At 43.1% G+C, this 19,769-nt stretch overlaps 1 long non-coding RNA gene and 1 pseudogene across 2 annotated transcripts; both read left to right on the top strand.

Moving 5' to 3' along the window:
- Positions 1–488: 488 nt before the first annotated feature.
- LOC147035878 (uncharacterized) lies at positions 489–3,482 on the top strand (annotated as a pseudogene).
- Positions 3,483–8,087: 4,605 nt separating this feature from the next.
- Positions 8,088–17,388, top strand: LOC147035877 (uncharacterized). Of its 2 annotated transcripts, none has more exons than XR_015049670.1 (3): positions 8,088–8,283; positions 11,512–11,635; positions 16,884–17,388. It is a non-coding gene; the product is annotated as an uncharacterized LOC147035877 (long non-coding RNA). The 2 variants fall into 2 exon arrangements; XR_015049674.1 differs by lacking the exon at positions 16,884–17,388 and adding an exon at positions 11,750–12,174.
- Positions 17,389–19,769: the final 2,381 nt, after the last annotated feature.

Below are 19,769 nucleotides of genomic sequence, written 5' to 3'. Positions count from 1 at the left end.
ACAAACATAAAAAATAAGATGGAAAACAACCATGTTGTGAAAACAGCTGCAATATCCATAGTTGAATTGATTACATTCAACACAATCAAAAGTAGTAGAAGAGAAGCCACTGCTCCAACGACTCGGCACAGCCTGGAACGCGAAACTAGACTCCCTCTGTACATTGGGTTGCTGATCCACAATAAGACCCGAAAGCGTGACTTGATCGACACCCTTTTTGAGAAAGGGTTGTCTGTATCTTATGACCGAGTACAACAGATAGCAACTGATCTAGCAAACAGTGCATTGGCCTATTTTGAAGATGTTGGAGTTGTGTACCCCAGAGTCCTGAGAAAGGATCTTTTCACAACAGGCAATCTGGACAACATCGACCACAATCTTCATCCACTTCAGTGCAAACTGCATTCCATGGAACCACCATCTCTCTCACGCAGCATGTAACTAATGAATGTGCAGGCACAGAGCTTCAGAAGACCCCTATCATTGACAAGAACATGCCACGAACAAGGAAGATGAAGCCAATTATGGAGTCATACATGACTGTCCCACCGGCTGTTTTCCCAGATGATAGCCCTACTCCACACAAGACAGAGGGACAAGCTGTTCCAGAAAAGTCTCCAGTTGATTCAGACGACATGCAGTTAGCTTGGACAAGCTCAGTTGAAAATCTTTTGAAGAAACCTGAACTGAATGCAGATGATGATATTTCTTGGTCGGCACATTTCGCAGCATCACAAGATTCCTGCCCCAGACCACCAGCAATATCTGGACTCATGCCATTATTTCGAGAAAATGCTCATTCTCTGGCGATGATAAAGCATGGTATGGATGTAATCGCTCAAGCTACAGAACTTGTACATCCTGGACAAGTCCCAATATTGACCGTTGATCAACCACTGTTTGTAATTGCCAAGAAGATACAGTGGACCTGGCCAGAAACCTACGGGGAAGACAAGTTCGTGGTGATGATGGGCGATTTGCATATCGAGATGGCCTTGCTCAAAGTTCTAGGAGACTGGCTAGATGGCAGTGGATGGGTGAGTGTGATGACGACTGCAAACGTTACAACTGATGGTAGAGGTGATGCTCTCAAGAAGGGATCGTTCACAGCCCGTTCTCAGTGGGCTCATCAAGTAACAGCTGCTGCACTTTTTTGCTTGCGTAACCAAGCATGCAATTCCTACAAAATGGAAGTTGAGGCAGAAGCAAATCCAGCGATGTCATTCAATGACTGGTGCACACTCATGGAGACTCAGCATCACCAGTTTCGATGCTGGAGCAAAACCTTCCACCTTGAAGTTCTCTTCCTTCAGTTCATGCAATCACAGCGCAAAGGAAACTTTGAGCTATACATTATCAGCCTGGGGAGAATAGTGCCTTGGATGTTTGCCATGGATCTCTTCCACTATGCCAAGTGGTTACCAGTTCATGTGCGAGATTTAATGCAGCTCCAACATGAATGCTCAGGTGTTAACATATAATTCAAAGAAGGTCATTTTGTAACCCAAAAGACCACCCATTGCTTCTCCATGATGGCACATGACCATGTGCATGAGCAGCTTAATGCTGTGCTGAAAGGAGATGGTGGGATAATTGGCATCACTGAAAATGAATCAGCCCTCAAGCGATGGTTGATTGCTGGTCCTGAGATGGCAAGGATTATACATGATGTTGAAGTGAGCCTATCTCATAAGGAAACCCATGACAACCGACATCATGAACAAACATTGACCACACAAAAGAGATTGCCTCAAATGTACAAAGCGTGATAGATGTTATGAATGAGCTTGGTAATCCCTTCACAGAAACGAGCACTGATCTCCTCACACTGGACACAAAGGTCATCATGGCTGATGAAGTCATCAAAAACATCTCGGAAGCAGAGGAAATAGGAAAGAATCAATACAAAACATTCGTTTATTCGCGTCTTGTGAAGATGGAGAAGCCACTCTATGAAACTGTTCCAAAGAACAATCTTCAATTGTTCAAGTCTGGAGAGCGGAAAGTGCCCTCAATGAAGAAGTCCAAATTGTCAAATATGAAGAGTGACCTGCAACTATTTTCTAGAATGTACATCTCTTGCCAAGCACGAAATGGTGATATGGACATCTTCTTCCAGCATGAGAACCACCCTTGGCCACCGTCTCTGGCTGAAAATAACATGATGCGACTCGGAGAAAAAGCTGAATTGCTGAAGTGTTTGGAACCACTAGCCCAACGTCCACAGAACACACCTGATGTGGATGTGAAGATCTTTGACGGGGCTGCTCTCGTCCACACATTGGATCCGAAGACTGCCACAACAAACGTAAAAACATTCAAAGACTATGCAGAGTGTGTCTTTGTTCCATATCTCAAGAGGCAACTTGTAGATGTTGCACGAGTAGATGTTGTGTGGGATGCCTATAAGGCTGACAGTCTCAAAGCACACACCAGAGAGGGCCGAGGTACTAGAGAAGCTCTTCGAGTTTCCCAGAAAAGACGACTTCCACACAACTGGAAAAGCTTCTTGCGTGTTGACAGCAACAAGACTGAGCTCGTCAGATTTCTAGCCACTGTTAACGAATCTGAATCAACAGTTCCAGGGAAGATGTTGGTCACAACGAAAGGTCAGAATGTTGCCTCCTCTGCAACATTTGATGTTTCTGGGCTTCAACCATGTTCACACGAAGAAGCAGACTACCGAATGATGCTTCACTGCTTCCATGCCTACACCAATGGCATGAAGAGGATCATGGTGCACGCTACTAACATGGACGTCTTAGTTCTAGCCATTGTGACTGCAATCAGCATGGAAGATTGTGAACTTTGGTTAGCTTTTGGCCATGGTGCACACTTTCAGTATATTGGAGCACATGTCATTGCCAGTGAGCTTGGCAATGGTTACTGCAGAGGCCTCCCATTTATGCATGCCATATCAGGATGTGACACGGTGTCTTCATTGAGCTCCGTCGGTAAGAAGACCGCTTGGGAAGTATGGAAATCACTTGCAGACATCACTGAAGTATTTCTACGGCTGTCTGCTACTCCCGATTAAGTTACAGAAGCTGACCTGAAGGAACTCGAAAGATATGTGGTTCTGCTGTACTCTCGCACGTCACAACTCACTGATGTGAATGAAGCAAGGAAGCATCTCTTCTCCTACTGTAATCGGAAGCTGGAGAACATCCCACCATCACGTGCAGCACTTCTACAACATGTAAAGCGTGCTGCTTACCAAGCAGGATAAGTCTGGGGTCAGGCATTGGAGGCCAATCCAACACTTCCAAGTCCTTCCGAGTGGGGGTGGCAACTCGACAGTGAGCGAATCTGGGTGCCCTTATGGAATACCCTGCCAGAAGCATCAAAGGGCTGCAGAGAACTTATTAAGTGTGCATGTAAAAAACGGTGCACAGGAAGATGCCAGTGTGCTAAAGCAAGCCTCCCATGCACACAGCTGTGTTTTTGTGGTGGACAATGTGCAGACGTGGACAGTGTCCTAGATTAAGTTCCTTTTTTGACATTTGTAATACAATTCAAACTCATTTCATCTAGTTTGGTATTATATCAGTAAAACCGTTTATTCCCTTCACATTCCCAATAATGGAAAAAAAAAATGACAAGTGTACATCTCTATTCTTTGTGAATTATGAATGTGAACAATATTGCTCTCAATGGTTCATTGAAATTTGTTAAAAGTGTAACTGGATCTTCCTACTGATACATTTTATAGTAATAAAAAATAATTTCTTGAATTTATTGTCCCTAAAAACCTATATTTAGCCATAAGATCATGTTCTATGCCAAACAGAAAAAAAAACAACGAGATTGATATTTGCATTCCCTACAGAGGACAGCCATCTTGGATTTTGTTCCAATTACATTTATGGTATTTTAAGGCATCTCATTGAATTCTTTGACCCTAAAAACCTATAAATCGTCGCCAAGATCATGTTTTTATGTCAAATAGAACCAAAGTTCTGACGAAATATCAAAATCGGCAACACGCGGGGCGGCCATCTTGGATTTCTTGATTTTGAATGTGATCCCTTGGTTTGCCAGCATAGATCCGGTTAGAAATGGATTCAGCATACTCAAAAACCCCTATATACAAATTTTCATGCTTTCTTCCGGAAGTGAACATCTTTTTGACATATCTTCTGGACTATTATCAACCGTTTCATTGGAATGCTTGCTTGCATTCTTAAGCCATGTGGCAAGCACTCTCCAGCTGCTTGGTTGTTTGTTTCAGTAACTTCAAAGGGTGGATGAGCTCCTTGTGAGCCAACGGCCATCCATTTCAAGGGCCCAACTGTGTCTGCAGACATCCTCCTGCAGTTGAGTTACTTTTTTTTAGGGGGATGGTGGCAGGATTTGCAATACAGCTACTGTAAAAACCGTTCACTCCACATTCTGTGGACCAACTGTAAAGAAACTCCACATTCAGAATGTGGAGTGGACCAACTCCACATTCTGTAAAGAAAATTGAAAACCAACTCCCTGGGAGTACCTCCTGTGTGGCTGTTCTTTGAAGGTCAGCTGACCGATAACGGGATTGGGGCAAAGCTTTTATGACCCCCACTATTTGAAGATAGTAGGAAAAAAATTTCTAACCTTCCCGGGTTGGATTGCGGTAGTGTGTTTCAGGGTGGTGGTGAGGAGTAGTCCACTAGATGGCTGTGTCCTTGGGTAAACCTGAGGCAGTTCCTTCAGGTGGGTGCCTGGAATGTCCAATCCTGAAGAGAGGATGATCACCTCTGTTATCATCTGAGCTCAAAGGTTGAACATCGGTATTGCGGCACTCTCTGAAGTTCGGAGACCGGATTGCGGCGAGATCATGCCGGGTGGTTACACCTACTATTGGTCTGGTCGCTCTGATAGTTACCATGCCCAAGGAGTTGCTGTAGCTGTGTCCAATAAGCTGACTCCAATGATAATTGAGGTAACAGTGGTCACCGAGCGGATTATCAGATAAGATAATTCGTCACTCCTTGGGGGGTCATTTCACTGGTCTATGATTATGCTCCGAATGAGGCGAGTGATCTCACCGTAAATGACGCATTCTGTGCCACGCTCGAGTCTGTGGTTTATCACTGCTCCAGGCGAGATAAATTTATCGTCTTGGGTGATTTAAATGCATGGACTGGAACTCATGAGGTTAGTTATGAGACGTTTATTGGTCACCATGAGTGTGGAACACAGAACCAGAATAGCACTAAGCTCCTTGACTTTGCAAGAACTCAAAGACTAGGGTGGCTGGTTCATGTTTTCACTGCCCACAGGCTCATCGCTGGACCGGGTGTCCAATACTGGTGGTGTGGCAAAGGAGACTGACCATGTGCTCGTTGATGGTCGCTGGAGGATTATCCAGAACTGCCAGGGTGGAGGAACTGCCAGAACTGCCAGGGTGCATGGTCTACCAGAGTACTCAGCTCCTCATTACTGATCAGAGGCTTGTGGTAGCACCTCTGAAGTTTCAGCTTAAATCCGGGTGAATGGTGCCATCCCATCCTTGGCTGGATGTTGGCCAGTACAAGGATGAGAGGGTAGCTGAGGAGTTTGTGAACAAGCTGAGTGGATATTTGGGGTGTCTGCCTGCTTTGGGAGATCCAGAGGAGTTGTGGAGTGCCTTCAAGACCACCATCCTTAATGTTGCCGGTGGATGTCTTGGAACTCACCGGAGGGTGAAGAAGAATTTGTCTCTCAAGGGACACTGGATACCATTAACCAGAGTCACAGGGCCAGGCTGAATGGCAGAGCTGAACTGTTCAGGGAGCTGAGGCGGAAAACTGTACGTGTGCTTCGGGTGGACAAGGATGCCGACGTGTGAAGAATCTGTGAGGGAGTAGATCATCACCAGTGGTCACGTATTCCCATCTTGTTTACAGGGGAATTCGCGCATTGCGTTCATTCAAGCCCATCCCTCAGTGTAATGCAGTCATAGCAGATGGTGATAGGCTCATGACAGAGGAGTCTGAAGTGAAGGCTCACTGAGCCGTTTACTTTGAGTGGTTGTACCAGGCTGATCCACCAGCTGTCGAGTTGGAAATAAGGGGTGTCACAATCACTGTTGCTGACCCTCCAATCAAATGTGGTCCACCTTCATTTCTGGAAACACAGGCTGCGGTGAACCAGTTGAAATGGGATAAAGCTCCAGGGATCTGTGGCATCCATGCAGAACTTCTCAAGGGTGGTGGAAATGCTGCACTCATGTCGTTACATGCAGTTCTGTGCTCTGACTGGAACACAGACATCATCCCAGCTGACTGGAAGAAGGGCCTTTTTGTCCCTCTCTGGAATGGGAAAGGTGATCACCAAGACTGCAACAACTTCCGAGGGGTGAAGCTGCTCTCAGTGCTAGGAAAGGTCTTTGCTCGGATAATTTTTGACAGGGTTCGCTACCATCAGCTTGAGCACCAGCACGCAGAGCAGTCAGGCTTTACATCAAAGGGGTCAACGATTGACCGTGTTCTTGCTCTTCAGGCCCTCGCCGAACGCAGACAAGAGTTTCGGCAGGGGCTGCATGCAGTCTATGTTTATCTCTGCAAAACGTTTGATTCAGTGAATTAGGATGCCCTCTGGAGGATTCTTGGTCTTCGTGGAGAACCACCAAAACTGATCAATTTAATGTCCAAACTATACTTTGGTACAAAAAGTGCTGTGAGAACCAGGGGTGTGTAATTGTCAGACCGGTCATGTGAGGTTTTCGTTGTCATTGTAATATCTTGTTTAAGTTTGGTTGGTTTGGGTGTAATATATCATACCACCCCGACTCTACTCAGATCAGGTCGCCCATCCTAACTCAGCAGCCGGGCAAGAAGCAACTGGTTCGAGAAGCCACTGTAAATCATACAATGACTTTGAAAGATATGCAAGGCTATATAGCCGAGATGGGGGTCAGTGTTCTTCAATCAACAATATCCCGTTCCCTTAATAAAGCTCGCCTCTATGGACGGGTGGCAAGAAAGAAGCCATTACTGAAAAATACACATCTAAAACCTCATATGTAGATTGCAATAAAGTATCTTAAGGATACTGCAGGCATCTGGAGAAAAGTTTTGTGGTCAGATGATAAAAAAATTCAACTTTTTTCCAAATTCAAAGCATTACGTCTGGCACAAGCCGAACACTGCGCATCACCCAATCAACATCATCCCTACTGTCAAACATGGTGGTGAAAGCATCACGTTATGGGGCTGTTTTCATCAGCTGGGCCTGGCAAGCTTGTTAGGATAGAAGGGACAATGGACAGTGCAAAGTACAGGAGAATCCTTGATTAAAACCTGCTTGAGTCAGCCATGATTCTGAAACCGTGTCAGAGATTCACATTTCAGCAGGACATTGATCCAAAGCACAAAACTAAAGCCACACTGGAATGTCTGAATAAGAAGGAAATAAACGTTCTTGAGTGGTCCCATCGTCCTGACTTGAACCCAATTGAACATTTATGGTGAGACTGGAAGATTTCAGGCCATCGACGATCCCATCAAACTTGGCAGAACGAAAACAATTTTCACTTGAAGAATGGGCAGAGATTTCACCATGTCACTGTGCAAAGCTGGAAGAGACCTACTCACAAAGACTCACATCACTCATTTCTGAAAAAGATGTTTCCACCAATTCTAACCTCAGGGGCTGAATACTTTATGACTCGTGAGTTTTGATTTGTACATGTTTTTGGGGTATGTTGATTTGTATATTTGCACAAAGCTCTGTTATTATAGTATTCCTTTCTTCTTTCCAGTCCAATTTTATGATGCTTCCATATATATTGGGTGAACTGATTAAAAAATGAGTTCTGTACTCTTCACCACAAACTTATAACTCAATATGGAGTGCAATTTTCATGTTTCAAAGGTTAATGTGATGAAATGTGGAACTAGAGCAACGTTCTTTGGTTTAGCATGATGCATCTGATACAAAAGCTCCAGATTCAAATCAAGTATTCCTTATTGATTTATACATCAATGTGTTTAGATTCCTGGCAAAAAAAAATAAAACCCAATGAATATCCTTGTTCATCTGGTGATGTGAACATTGTATTTTCTTTCTGTATCCTGTTTTTCTCTCCCTCAGTTATTAAATTATATTAAAAAAGTAAGGTTTGTAAGCAATTTGGGGCATGAGATGTTTTTTGATGAAAATGGGGATCCTCCTGGAAGATATGACATTATTAACTGGCATCGTGATAGCACTGGGGGAGTGCAATTCAAAAGTGTTGGTTCTTTTGACTCAAGAGAACCTTCAAATATGCAGCTCCAACTGAACATGAGTTCTATCAATTGGAATAACGAGAAAAATAAGGTAGGTTTATAATTTTGAATTGAGAGAATAATAATTTTATTGATCTTCGTTTTACTTTTTCAACACAATTGCAAACTTCCACAACCTGGGCTAGATTTGGAATTGGTTGACATGATTCTTGCATCATTTATACAGGATTTCAATGTGTATAAATGTATGCACCAGAATATCTATGCATATATATATATATATATATATATATATATATATATATATATATATATATATATATATATATATATATATATATATATATATATATATATATATATATATATATATATATATATATATATATATATATATATATATATATAATATATACAGACGTACATACAGACGTACATACATACACACATACATACACACAGAGTAGCGTGGACCGGTTCACTGCGCTGGTATCTCCACACGTCATTGCAGAGAGATTGCTATTAGAGATTTGCTGTACTGGCATGGTTAGCATTAATCATAAGGCAAACATTTCTTTTCCACAAATTTATTTGAAATATATTTGTGATATAAAACGATCCAAGTGGTCTAAATGGTCAAGGGTCGAAGCTGTCTGAAGGGTGTAAGGGGTCTAAATAGTGTTAAGGTCTCATGGGTCAAAAGGGTCTTCAGGGTATTTAGGGTCTTCAGGGTCTTTTTGGTCCTCGGAATCTTTTGGGTATTTATCGGTCTTGGGGAGTTAACATTCAAACAGGATGTGATTAAGAGGCATGCAGTCTTCACAGCTTCCCAGACTGACACATGGCTTCACTGCCTCACCGTGCTTTTCGTGTTGATACATATAGGTTATTGAAAACACACCACCATGTCACCGCCACGTTATTAAAAACACCTCACCTCCATGTAATTCAAAACAACTGCCACTGTGCAATTCAAAACACCTCACCAGACGTCGCTCGAGAGACTGGCGACTTTTAACTGAGGATAAGTGCACGAGTTTCCTTATTGTCATGATTTCCACCAAGTAGAATTCAAACATTTATTTTGCAAACTTATTTGTAATATTCGTGATGAAACATGTTTATAAGCAATTTAAGTTGAAGATTTAAGTTTGAAAAATTTTTATTTTAAAAATATTTTGTTTGACAGTGTAGTTCTGTGACAACACGTGACAGACACTGTGCAGATATACTGTATATAAAGATATCATATATACATAAAAAATATATGTACAGTAGATACAAATTATAAACTCTGGCAAATACCACTTCTTCACAAACGGGAATACTAAAGAGGGAAGAGTGAGGAGGTGGAGGGGGAAAGATAAAGGGAGGGAGAGTGAGGAGGGGTGGAGGAATGCCAAGGCAGACGTGTCGTGGGGCGTTAATTTTTTTACTCATAACGTCTCATCAAAATGCTTCTGCATAGAATAACAGTGAAAGTGGAAATAAAATAATGTCTGAAATCCATTTTCCACCGATCATACTGTTACGAATCTGGCAGCCATTTGCACACAAACAGACAGCAGTTCCCATAGCTCAGTTATATCGATAAGTATGAGCTTATAATTAGAATCCATCCCCTGTGTCTAAAGGGAATTTCATGTGTGCGCTGCGAGTTCATTTTTTTAGTTAGGTTTTTATCAACGACAACAACAACAACAACAACAACAACAACAACAGCGGACCGTCCCCTCGCTCCACCGTCGCCATTATGCACGTGGCCTTCGGTGAGGAGGTAGGCGGAGCTACAATCGGCTCAGTTCCGACTCCACCCCAGAAAGGTGGGAGTTGCCCCGCCTACTGTGGGCCTGTCCAATGAGGGATGTAATAAATGTAGTTAGGTATGAGGAAGGGGTGGTGGGGGTGGTCGGGTATCCAGATATAGATTGCAATCAGAATCGTATGGACTGTGTGCTTGAGAAGGGTAGAATTACTTTTGTATTAGGTACCTGTCGGAGGTAAGTTATTTGTTTAAAACGTGCACAGAGGAAGTGCTTATTATAAACATAAAGGCAGAGTTGGGTAAGTTGTGTCGTGTAAAACCTCCTGTACAGGTAAGACCAGGTGGAGGACTTGCGGCATTTTCACCAAAGGCAAACGGAAAGTGCTTCATGCATTTAAATTGGAAACGACATGGGGCTTTTCACCAGAAGACAGCAGTTCCAGTTCACAGCGGAGGAGTGAGTTATAGGACACTGGAGAGGGGTGGAACACTTTTATGAGAGGCTACCCAACAGGGCGCGATGGCCTGCAAGATGGCACCTCACAGAGGCATCATGTTGCCAATGAATGGGACAAGCTGCATGCTGAAAAAGCGGTCTCAGAGGTGGTAAATTCGGGTGACAGGGTATCGAGGCGACAGCACAGACCCGTTTTTGAGCAGTCCTCTACAAAGGGGGGCAGTCGTTGGTTCCTCGATGGCTCCTGTTCAGGCAGTGTGATTTGTTGCTTCCTCATTAAACAAATTGGGGACCCAGTGGCATGGTGAGTGGTCAAAATGGCAGCTGTGGCATCTGGCCATTGGCTCACAGCGCTGTCCCTGCCCAGGAGAAATTTAGGATGGGCGGTGTCTAGGCTGCCTTGTAGCAGTGCTGGCACTTGATTCCACGAGATCTCTTGCTCTACCTATTCGCATTATTGGCTCTTTTCCCTCTGCTGTGCAGACTGACTGCATCATTGCCGCTCGTCCTCGTCTGCCTCTTCATCCCATCAGAGCCACAGCAAAGACCTCAGGCTGAGTGTGAGCAGTCTGTGTGTCGCCGACATGCCAGAATTTCATCCAAAAAAAAAAACCTGGTCTGATTTTGTGCGAGTGATTTAGATGAACATGGTGCCCTGTTCTTTAGAAATGTTTACCTGTGCTGTTAGGGGTTTATTTATGTGTTCATTCTGTCTTTCATTTTCAGGTCCATTCCATTTAAGTTGTGTCGTATGTTTCAACAAATCGTTCTATTTCTAAAGAACACGCATCCACCTGGTTCGGCATCTTTTACTGCTCAGCTTAAATAAAACCAATTTTCTTTCCCTTGAGGTTTCGGTTGAGTTCCTATAATCCTGATAATGAATAAGTTTAGACCTGCTTGTTCAAACGTGGAGCAACAAACACCACTTGGGGTGCTCTGTATTCGATTCAGCCTGAAGCGGTTGCTTTGGCATTTTATATTTCTTCACCTGACTAATTCACCGTCATGGCATGGATCTGTGAAACATTGAAGTAGTAACTTCGCAAATATTTATTTTGATGTTTCACAATGTGTTACTGTTTGTGCTTTCATAGGTGCCACAGTCAAGGTGTAGTGAACAATGTGACCCTGGGACGCGCCGCATTGCCTTAACAGGCCTTCCTGTTTGCTGCTTCAAATGTGTTCCCTGCAATGTTGGAGAATTTTCAAATAATTCAGGTGTGTGCAAAAAGTGAAATATATTTTCATGAATTTTGCAAATCAATGCAGTTATCAATAATTATAGTAACATATCATTCACGAATACTGCAATGTTAACATATTCATCCACAGGCTCGTATGAGTGCCATCGCTGCCCCACATATTACTCATCCACTGATCATGGTGACAATTGTTTTCCGATGCCTGAAGAATATTTATCATTTTCAGACTATCTGGCAATCATACTTCTGTCCCTTATGTTCTTGGGATTGATGCTAAATCTTGTCATTGGAACTCTCCTTTGTTATCACAGGAACAAACCTGATTTGAAAGATTTTGAAATAAAACTGGAAACATTCCTGTTGCTTGCTCTGTGTTTAACTCTTGTGAGCAGTTTATCATTCTTTGGACATCCCACTGAAGTTTCCTGTCGGTTGAGAGGATCTGTGACATGCTTTTGCTTGGCAGTTGTCTTCTCTTGTTATGCTCGAAAAATCTTGTGCAAAGTCCGCTCTTTTCAAGGTGGGTTTGTTCCAATTATTTAAACTAGCAGAGTACCCACCATATGGGCGATCTTATTCCAAGCATGCAACATGTTCTTCTGACACATACCTTTATCTGGGCTGCGTATAGGCAGCTCACAGGTCTATACAAGCATAAAAAACAAAATCTATGAAGTTATGTGCATGAAGAAAAAAACATAACTACTGCTTAAAATTCAAAACACCTCACTGCACTGGAAACTGCACTGTAAATGGTGGAGACTTGTAATAATCTCCCATACCTGGAGGCAGTGCTGCATGATAGACATTTACATCGAGAATTTTCATCCGTCCCCCCCCCCATGACCACTGTCGACCTCCCCATACACTAATTGGGGCCATGCTGATCCTATGCAGCAAGTCTGAATGTAATCGGCCAACAACTGTAGAAAGATTAGCAAGACAAACAAATTAACAAACACAAACACTGATCTGTGAATTATAGTGAGGATAAGTGAAGAAAGGGCGAAGTGATTGTGAATTTAACGCTCCATCGTCATTTAATGTTAACATTGTTCTTAACAAACGGGGAAAGGAACAACACAGGCATGATAGACCGAATGGCCTTCTCATGCATCACAGTTCCCTGTGTATATTTGTGTATTGTTTTTAAGAACAGGAAGAAATGGGGAGGAGAGAACAGAATTGGGGGTGAGGGTGCATGCAGGGAGATTGATATTGTTCGGAGGGTGGGGGTTTACGACTTGGGGTGTGGAAGGAAGGTTGAGTACTTGGGTTTGGGGCAGTTGACGACTTGAAGAAGAAAAGGGGAGAAGATGACAGAGTTAGGTTGGGGGAGTGGAGTCAGAAAGAGGACAGAGTTGGGAGGGGGGGTTGATGACCTGGGAGTGTGTGTGTGTGTGTGTGTGTGTGTGTGTGTGTGTGTGTGTGTGTGTGTGTGTGTGTGTGTGTGTGTGTGTGTGTGTGTGTGTGTGTGTGTGTGTGTGTGTGTGTGTGTAGAGGGGGGAGGGGTGTGAGCAACCTGAAGTCACATTATACATTATGCAGAATTTCCATGGGTCCCAGATACTCCCGTTCGGTCGATTGGGTCTTCCAGGTATTTTGAGTTATCTTGTTATTTTTGTTCTCTAGGAATTTTGTGTCCTCGTGTAATTTTGATCCACTCTGTCTTTTGGGTTATTGTGGTCTTTTGTGTCGTTCGTCATTTGGATCCCCTGGGTCTTTTGGGTCATTTGGATACTTTGGGTATGTTAGGTCTTTGTCGTCCTCCGGATCTTTTTGGTTCTCGGGGTCTTTTGGGTGTTTTGGTTTCTCGGGGTTTTTAATGTCTTTTGGGTATTTGGTGTATTTTGAGTGTTCGGGGTCTTTGGGGAAATTTTGGATCTTTGGGGTATTTTGCATATTTAAAGGTCTTTTGGGTATTTGGGGTATTGATGGTCTTTTTGAGTATGTGGGGTGTTTTGGGTCAGCTGGGTCTTTTCGGTATTTTGGGTCTTTAAGGGTCTTCTGGGTGTTTGGGGTCTTCATGGTCTTTTGGGTCCTCAGGGTCATTTGGGTTCTCAGTGTTGTTTTGGGTCCTCTGGGTACTTTAGGTTAAGTGCTTCAGGATACAATTGTGGGTGACATCAGGTCAGTTGTCCAACCGATGGAAGAAGAGCGGATATATGTATATGCGTATCTACCCAAACCCATGCGTATCTACTCCTCAAATCAATAACGGTTAAAGCATACTTGTCAGGTCAGGTATGGGAGCATGTGCCAGAACAGCACGTCGCTGCGTCTACTTTCTGCCGGTCCTCCAGGGGCCTCCATCTGGCCATCCCCCACGCAGATGCCTGGCCCATCCCCCTCTCATTGAGATGTTGATCAACCTGCTGCAACCATGAAGCACATGGTCGGCCCATTGTCCTCCTCCACTCACAAGGCTCCCTTGCTGAGAGAATTGGATGAGCAGGATCAGCATCAGGAAAATGAGCAGCATGTGCATATACAGCTGCAGCTGAGGGTCAGGGACGATGCAGGTAACAAATCTCATTTGAGTCTCTCTCAGCAACCGCTCATTGGACACAAAGTCTGAACGGCGATAACCAAAGATTCTCCGAAGAGACCTGGGTCCAAAGGAATTAAGTCTCTGTCTCAGATCCCTGGACTGAATCCAAGTCTCACAACAGCAGTGCAAACCTGAGAGCACCAAGGTTCTGAAGACTCAGACTTTCGTCCTCCTGCACAGGTACTGGCAGTGCCACATCCCATGATCCAGTGAATCCATGACTCCCAGATGTCTATTAATCTCTCTGAATTTCTCTGTGACCTCAACATCCTCACCTCAAGCAGGTGAGGTCAAAGATCAAAATATTTGAGGCGAAATCAAGGTCAAAGATCTTGACCTTCCAAAACGATACACCGCGGCTTTATCTCTCCAACATACTCCCCAGAATTGAGTCCATACAAGCGCTGAAAAGTGTGGGGGCCAGTGCAACCCCTGCCAAATTCCAGTTACACCTGGAAATAAGTCAGAGATGGAATCACCACATCTCACAGCACTCTCAGTACCAGAGTATAGTTCAGATATAAGATTGACCAATTTTGGTGGTACCCCACGAAGACCAAGAATCCTCCGGAGGGAATTCCAATTCACTGAATCAAATTATTTACAGAGATCAACGTAGGCTGCATGCAGCAGCATCAACCCAGGCTGCAACATAGGCTCCAAGCAGCGTTTGGTGATGACTCAAAGAGCAAGGATATGGTCACTCATTGACCCCTTTGGTGTAAAGCCTGACTGCACTTGACGCTGGTACTCAAGCAGATGGTGGCGAACCATATCAATAATTATCCGAGCAAAGACCTTGCACGACACTGAGAGCAGCGTCACCCCTCTGTTGTTGTTGCAGTCCTGGCGATCACCCTTCCCTTACCAGAGAGGGACAAAAAGGCCCCTCTTCCAGTGAGTTGGGATGATGCCTGTGTTCCAGGCAGAGCACAGAACTGCATGCAACGACATGAGTGCAGCATTTCCACCAGCCTTCAGAAGTTCAGTGTGGATGCCACAGATCCCTGGAGCTTCATCCAATTTCAACCAGTTCACCACTGCCTGTGTTTCCACAAACGATGGTGGATCACAGTTGATGTTGGTCATCAATAGGGATAGTAACACCCTGATCTCCCACTCGACAGCTAATGGATCAGCCTGGTAAGGTTGCTCAAAGTAACCAGCCCAGCGAGTCTTCATTTCGGACTCCTCTCTCAAGAGGATCATGTCATCAGTGTTGTCCTCAAGTCTACGTTTGTATGCTCTAAAAGTTGTGGGTGGTGTCCACAGTGTCGGGGTGAAATAGGAACATGATCAGATCTTGGGGAGCAGTTTCTATGTCTTCGATGGGTGGACATTTTTTGCCCACAATACAAGTGCCCAGGTTTAGTCTTTACCGGATATTATGTTTAAAAGTGGAGGTTGCATGTTTGAAAATATGTTGCTATAATGAGATAGTTTTGTGTCTAAGAGGGGTTGGGTGATTGGACAAGTTGGAGCATGGGTGTTCTCATGTTGGAGAGGTATCAATTAAGTGTGTGCCTCTGATATCAAGGTGGTTTTTGGAGTAAGACTTTTGTTTTGGCAAGGAGATGATATATGTCGCTGAACTGGGTACAGTCTGTCATGATTCTCTCAGTGCTATATTTTGTATTACTGGACACCGCTCCTTCCCAATGCCATATCCAAGCAATTCATGCCACCATCGCTGGGCACTGAAGGAAGGGAGTACTCAGTTTTGAAGGGCGCTGAAGGAAGGGAGTACTTAGTTTTCACTACGTTTGTTTTCTTGTTCGTTTTCTTTCTTGTTTGTCCAGGTGCTATCTCAGTCATCCTTTGAGCCAGGAAGCTGAAATTTGGGGACAAATGTGAAGATGTGCTTTGGCAAAAACAGTGTTTTTTTATTTTTTGATTATTTCTTAATTGATTATTTACTTATTTATTATCGATTTGTTAATTACTTATTTCTTTTCTTTCTCATCTGGACAATATCTCAGGCACCTTTTCAGCGAGGAAGCTAATATTTGGACATGACTGTGAAGAAGTGATTTGGCTATAAAGATTATCTTTGATTTATTGATGAATCAATTAATCAACTAATTAATTTCCTTCTTGCTTGTCCGGGCGATATCTCAGCCATCCTTTGAGCTCGGAAGCTGAAATTTGGGGACAATAGTGATGATATGATTTGGCAAAAACGTTGTTTTTTATTTTGTGATGAATAAATTAATTGAATACTTGATTACTATCGATTTATGAATTACATATTTATTTTGTTTCTCATCCTGGCAATATCTTGGCATATTTTGAGTGAGGAAGCTGATGTTTAGACATGACAGTGAACAAGTGATTTGGCTGTCAAGGGTATTTTCGATTTATTGATTTATCAATTAATCGATTAATCATTCATTTTTCGATCAATTTCTTAATTTTCAAAAAATTACAGATTCGAATGAAACAGTCGTGGTTTGGGTATGCTATTCGGCAATTGATTGAGAAATATATTATTTTATGATGATTTTTATTTGTTTTAATTATGCAATTCGTCAATGAATTAATGTACACTGCTCCCTCCCAATTATGACTCCATTTGCTGCAAGGCAGAAAGAGCCCCTGGCACTGGAGGATTTATTATTTATTTATTTGGTGCAGGGATGGTGTACTTTGAATGCACCGGTACTTGTTTGAAGTTTTAGTATTAATTTCAATTTAATTATTTATTGTGTTTCAGAAAACTCCTCTCAAGTTCGAATTTGGACGTTTCTTTCTCAACAAGGGGTGCTTGTGATGACATTGAGTATAGTACCCCAGCTATTAGTTAGCATCATGTGGATCATTTTCTCCAACATTCAGGTTCATCGCAACACAGACGTTTATCCCGGAATCGTTGTTGTGGAGTGTAAGGAAGAATCACCATTGTGGGCCATTTGTTCGTTGATTTATCTGGAAATGCTGATTAATATTTGTTTGTTTTTGATTATAAAAATAAATAATGCAAATGCTGTATCTCTGGAGCTTAGGTTTATAATTTACAGCTTGTTGGTTTTCATTTTAATATTATTTTCCTTTATTCCGGCATATCTCACCACGAGGGGAAAGATTGTTGTTGTTACAGAAATTTTTGCGATTTTAGCTATGGTTTATAGCACTCTTGGCTGTATCTTTCTTCCCAAATGCTATTACATGATCAAGGTTGAACAATGTGCACCTGAAGAAAAATAGTAATACAATGATTTTGTTGCAATTCGTTCTTTCCTCTGGAAACTTCTCACATTTATGTATAAAATTAAAAGAACAAAAGAGTTTCAAGAAACTGGAATAAACTCAAAGCATCACAAATACATTGTCTTTAATGAAATTGATTCAAGCCTGTGAGATAAGTTCAAAGTGCACTGCTCCCTTTGCAATTCGTTCTTTTCTCTGGAAACCTCTCACATTTATGTATAAGATTATAAAAAAAACAAAAGGTTTTCAAGAAACTGGAATAAACTCAAAGCATCACAAATACATTGTCATTAGTGAAATTAATTCAAGCCTGCGAGATATGTTCAAAGTCACGTTTATGCTCTGCTCCATTCATATGGTTGTTTAAAGTTTAAAAGTTCAACAAATATGTGTCCATAATCTCTACATTGTGTATTGTAATCAAGATTATTGATGAACAGTATGAAGCCGAACATGTCACGATAAATATCTACATGTTAAATTGAATTGGGATTGAAAGTTTTGGAACTTGTTTGCTCTCGAGTTGATGAGGCAAATAAAATGGAGACAATTCTTAAAGAACCTTCAAATATTTGGACCACCCCTTTGCCCATTATATTTGCGAACTGATTAATGCCTCAGGAAAGCATTGGCTTCCTTTGAGGATGTCACAAAGAACATCCAACACCTTCACTAGCTGCTGTAAAAAAGAGGTGTTCTATTGTACCCTGGGGTCTACCCTCGACTGTCCAAAACACCAGGTGTTTTCTCCATTCTAGCCTTAGTTAAAGCATTGCCTCATTCTCTTTTAGTGATAGCTTCCTGAGTGAGGATTTTCGTTATGCAATTTGTTTTTCCTCATCATTTAATACGTTTGGCTTCATCATCAAGGTTTAGAACTCTCCCTGCAGCTGCTTTTTTAACAACTGCGAACTAGAAACTTTGCATTCAAGTTGATGGGGCACTGTGATGAATCATGTCCTGGCTTGGTGGAAGGGAGACTCCATCACTGCCTTGCAAGGATCAGTTAGGTAACATTTCTCCAGGTGTTCAGGTGAGGAGGGTGTATGGATTTGGACACCCAGCAGGATTAAAAACAAAACCCGTCAAAGGGCGGAGGAGCTCCTTCTGAGCCAACAGCCATCCATTTCTTGTGCCCAACAGTGTCTGCATACGTCCTCCTGCAATTGGGTTACTTTTTGGGGGTAGGTTGGTGAGCCATACACCAACCTAAAACACATCATTCTGCAAAACCCACAAATATAAGGTAATCTCAAAAGCCACTCCATGTGAGTACCTCCTGTCCTGCTGCCGTTCATAGGGAAGCTCAGCGGATGACGGGATTGGGGCAAAGCCTTTGGGTGCCTCCATTCCATGATGAGAGGAGCAAAACAACGGGGTAAACCTCAAGGAACAGATTGTAGCAGTGTGTTGCAGAGTGGTGCTGAGGTGTTGTCCACCAGAGGGCGGTCTCCTTGGGTTAGATCACTCCGATGGTTACCATGCTCAAGGAGTTGCTGTAGCTATGTGCAATAAGCTGACTCCAATGATAATTGAGGTAACACCGATCAACGAGTGTATTATGAGACAAAGGACTCGTCACTCCTTGGGAGACATTTCCCTGGTCTCTGTATATGCTCCGACTGAGGCGAGTGATCTCAGCATAAATGATGGATTCTGTGCGGCGCTTGAGTCTGTGGTTGATCAGTGCCCCAGGTGAGATACTCTTCCAGTCTTGGGGGATTTCATTGCATCGACTGGAACTGATGGCGTTGGTTATGGGACATGTGTTGGTCCCAATGTGTCTGCAACTGTGAACCAGAATAGCACTAAGTTCGTTGACCTTGCAAGAAGTCGTGGACTTTGGGTGGCTGGTTCATGGTTTCAGCACCCACAAGCTCATTGCACGACTTGCTATTCCAAGGCTGGTATTGTGGCAAAGGAGTATGACCATGTGCTTGTTGATGATCGCTGGAGGATGATCCAGAACTTCAGGGTCGACCTGAGTGCTCAGTTCCTCAATGCCGAATACAGGCTTGTTGTAGCAACTCTGAAGTTGCAGTTTAAATCCAGGAGAATGGTACCATCCCAGGCGAATCTGGATATTGGCAAGCTCAAGGATGAGGAGTTTATGAACAGGGAGAGTGGAGATTTGGGGGGGGGGCTGGGTGCTTTGGGGAATCCTGAAGATTTGTGGAGTGTCAACAAGACCACCATCCTTGATGTTCCCGGTGGATGTCTTGGAATTCCCTGAAGGGTGAAGAATAATTTTATTTCTCAAGGGACACTGGATAAAATTGAGCAGAGTCACTGGGCCAGGCTGAATGGCAAAGCTGAGCTGTTCAGGGAGCTGAAGCATAAAACTGCATGTGCGCTAAGGGTGGACAATGAGGCCTATGAGCGAAGAATCTGT

This window comes from Eptatretus burgeri, chromosome 1 (assembly GCF_056783735.1).
Source record: "Eptatretus burgeri isolate ZD-2024b chromosome 1, Ebu_testis_v1, whole genome shotgun sequence".
NCBI classification, from domain to species: domain Eukaryota; kingdom Metazoa; phylum Chordata; class Myxini; order Myxiniformes; family Myxinidae; genus Eptatretus; species Eptatretus burgeri.
This window is presented reverse-complemented; position numbering and strand designations above follow the sequence as displayed.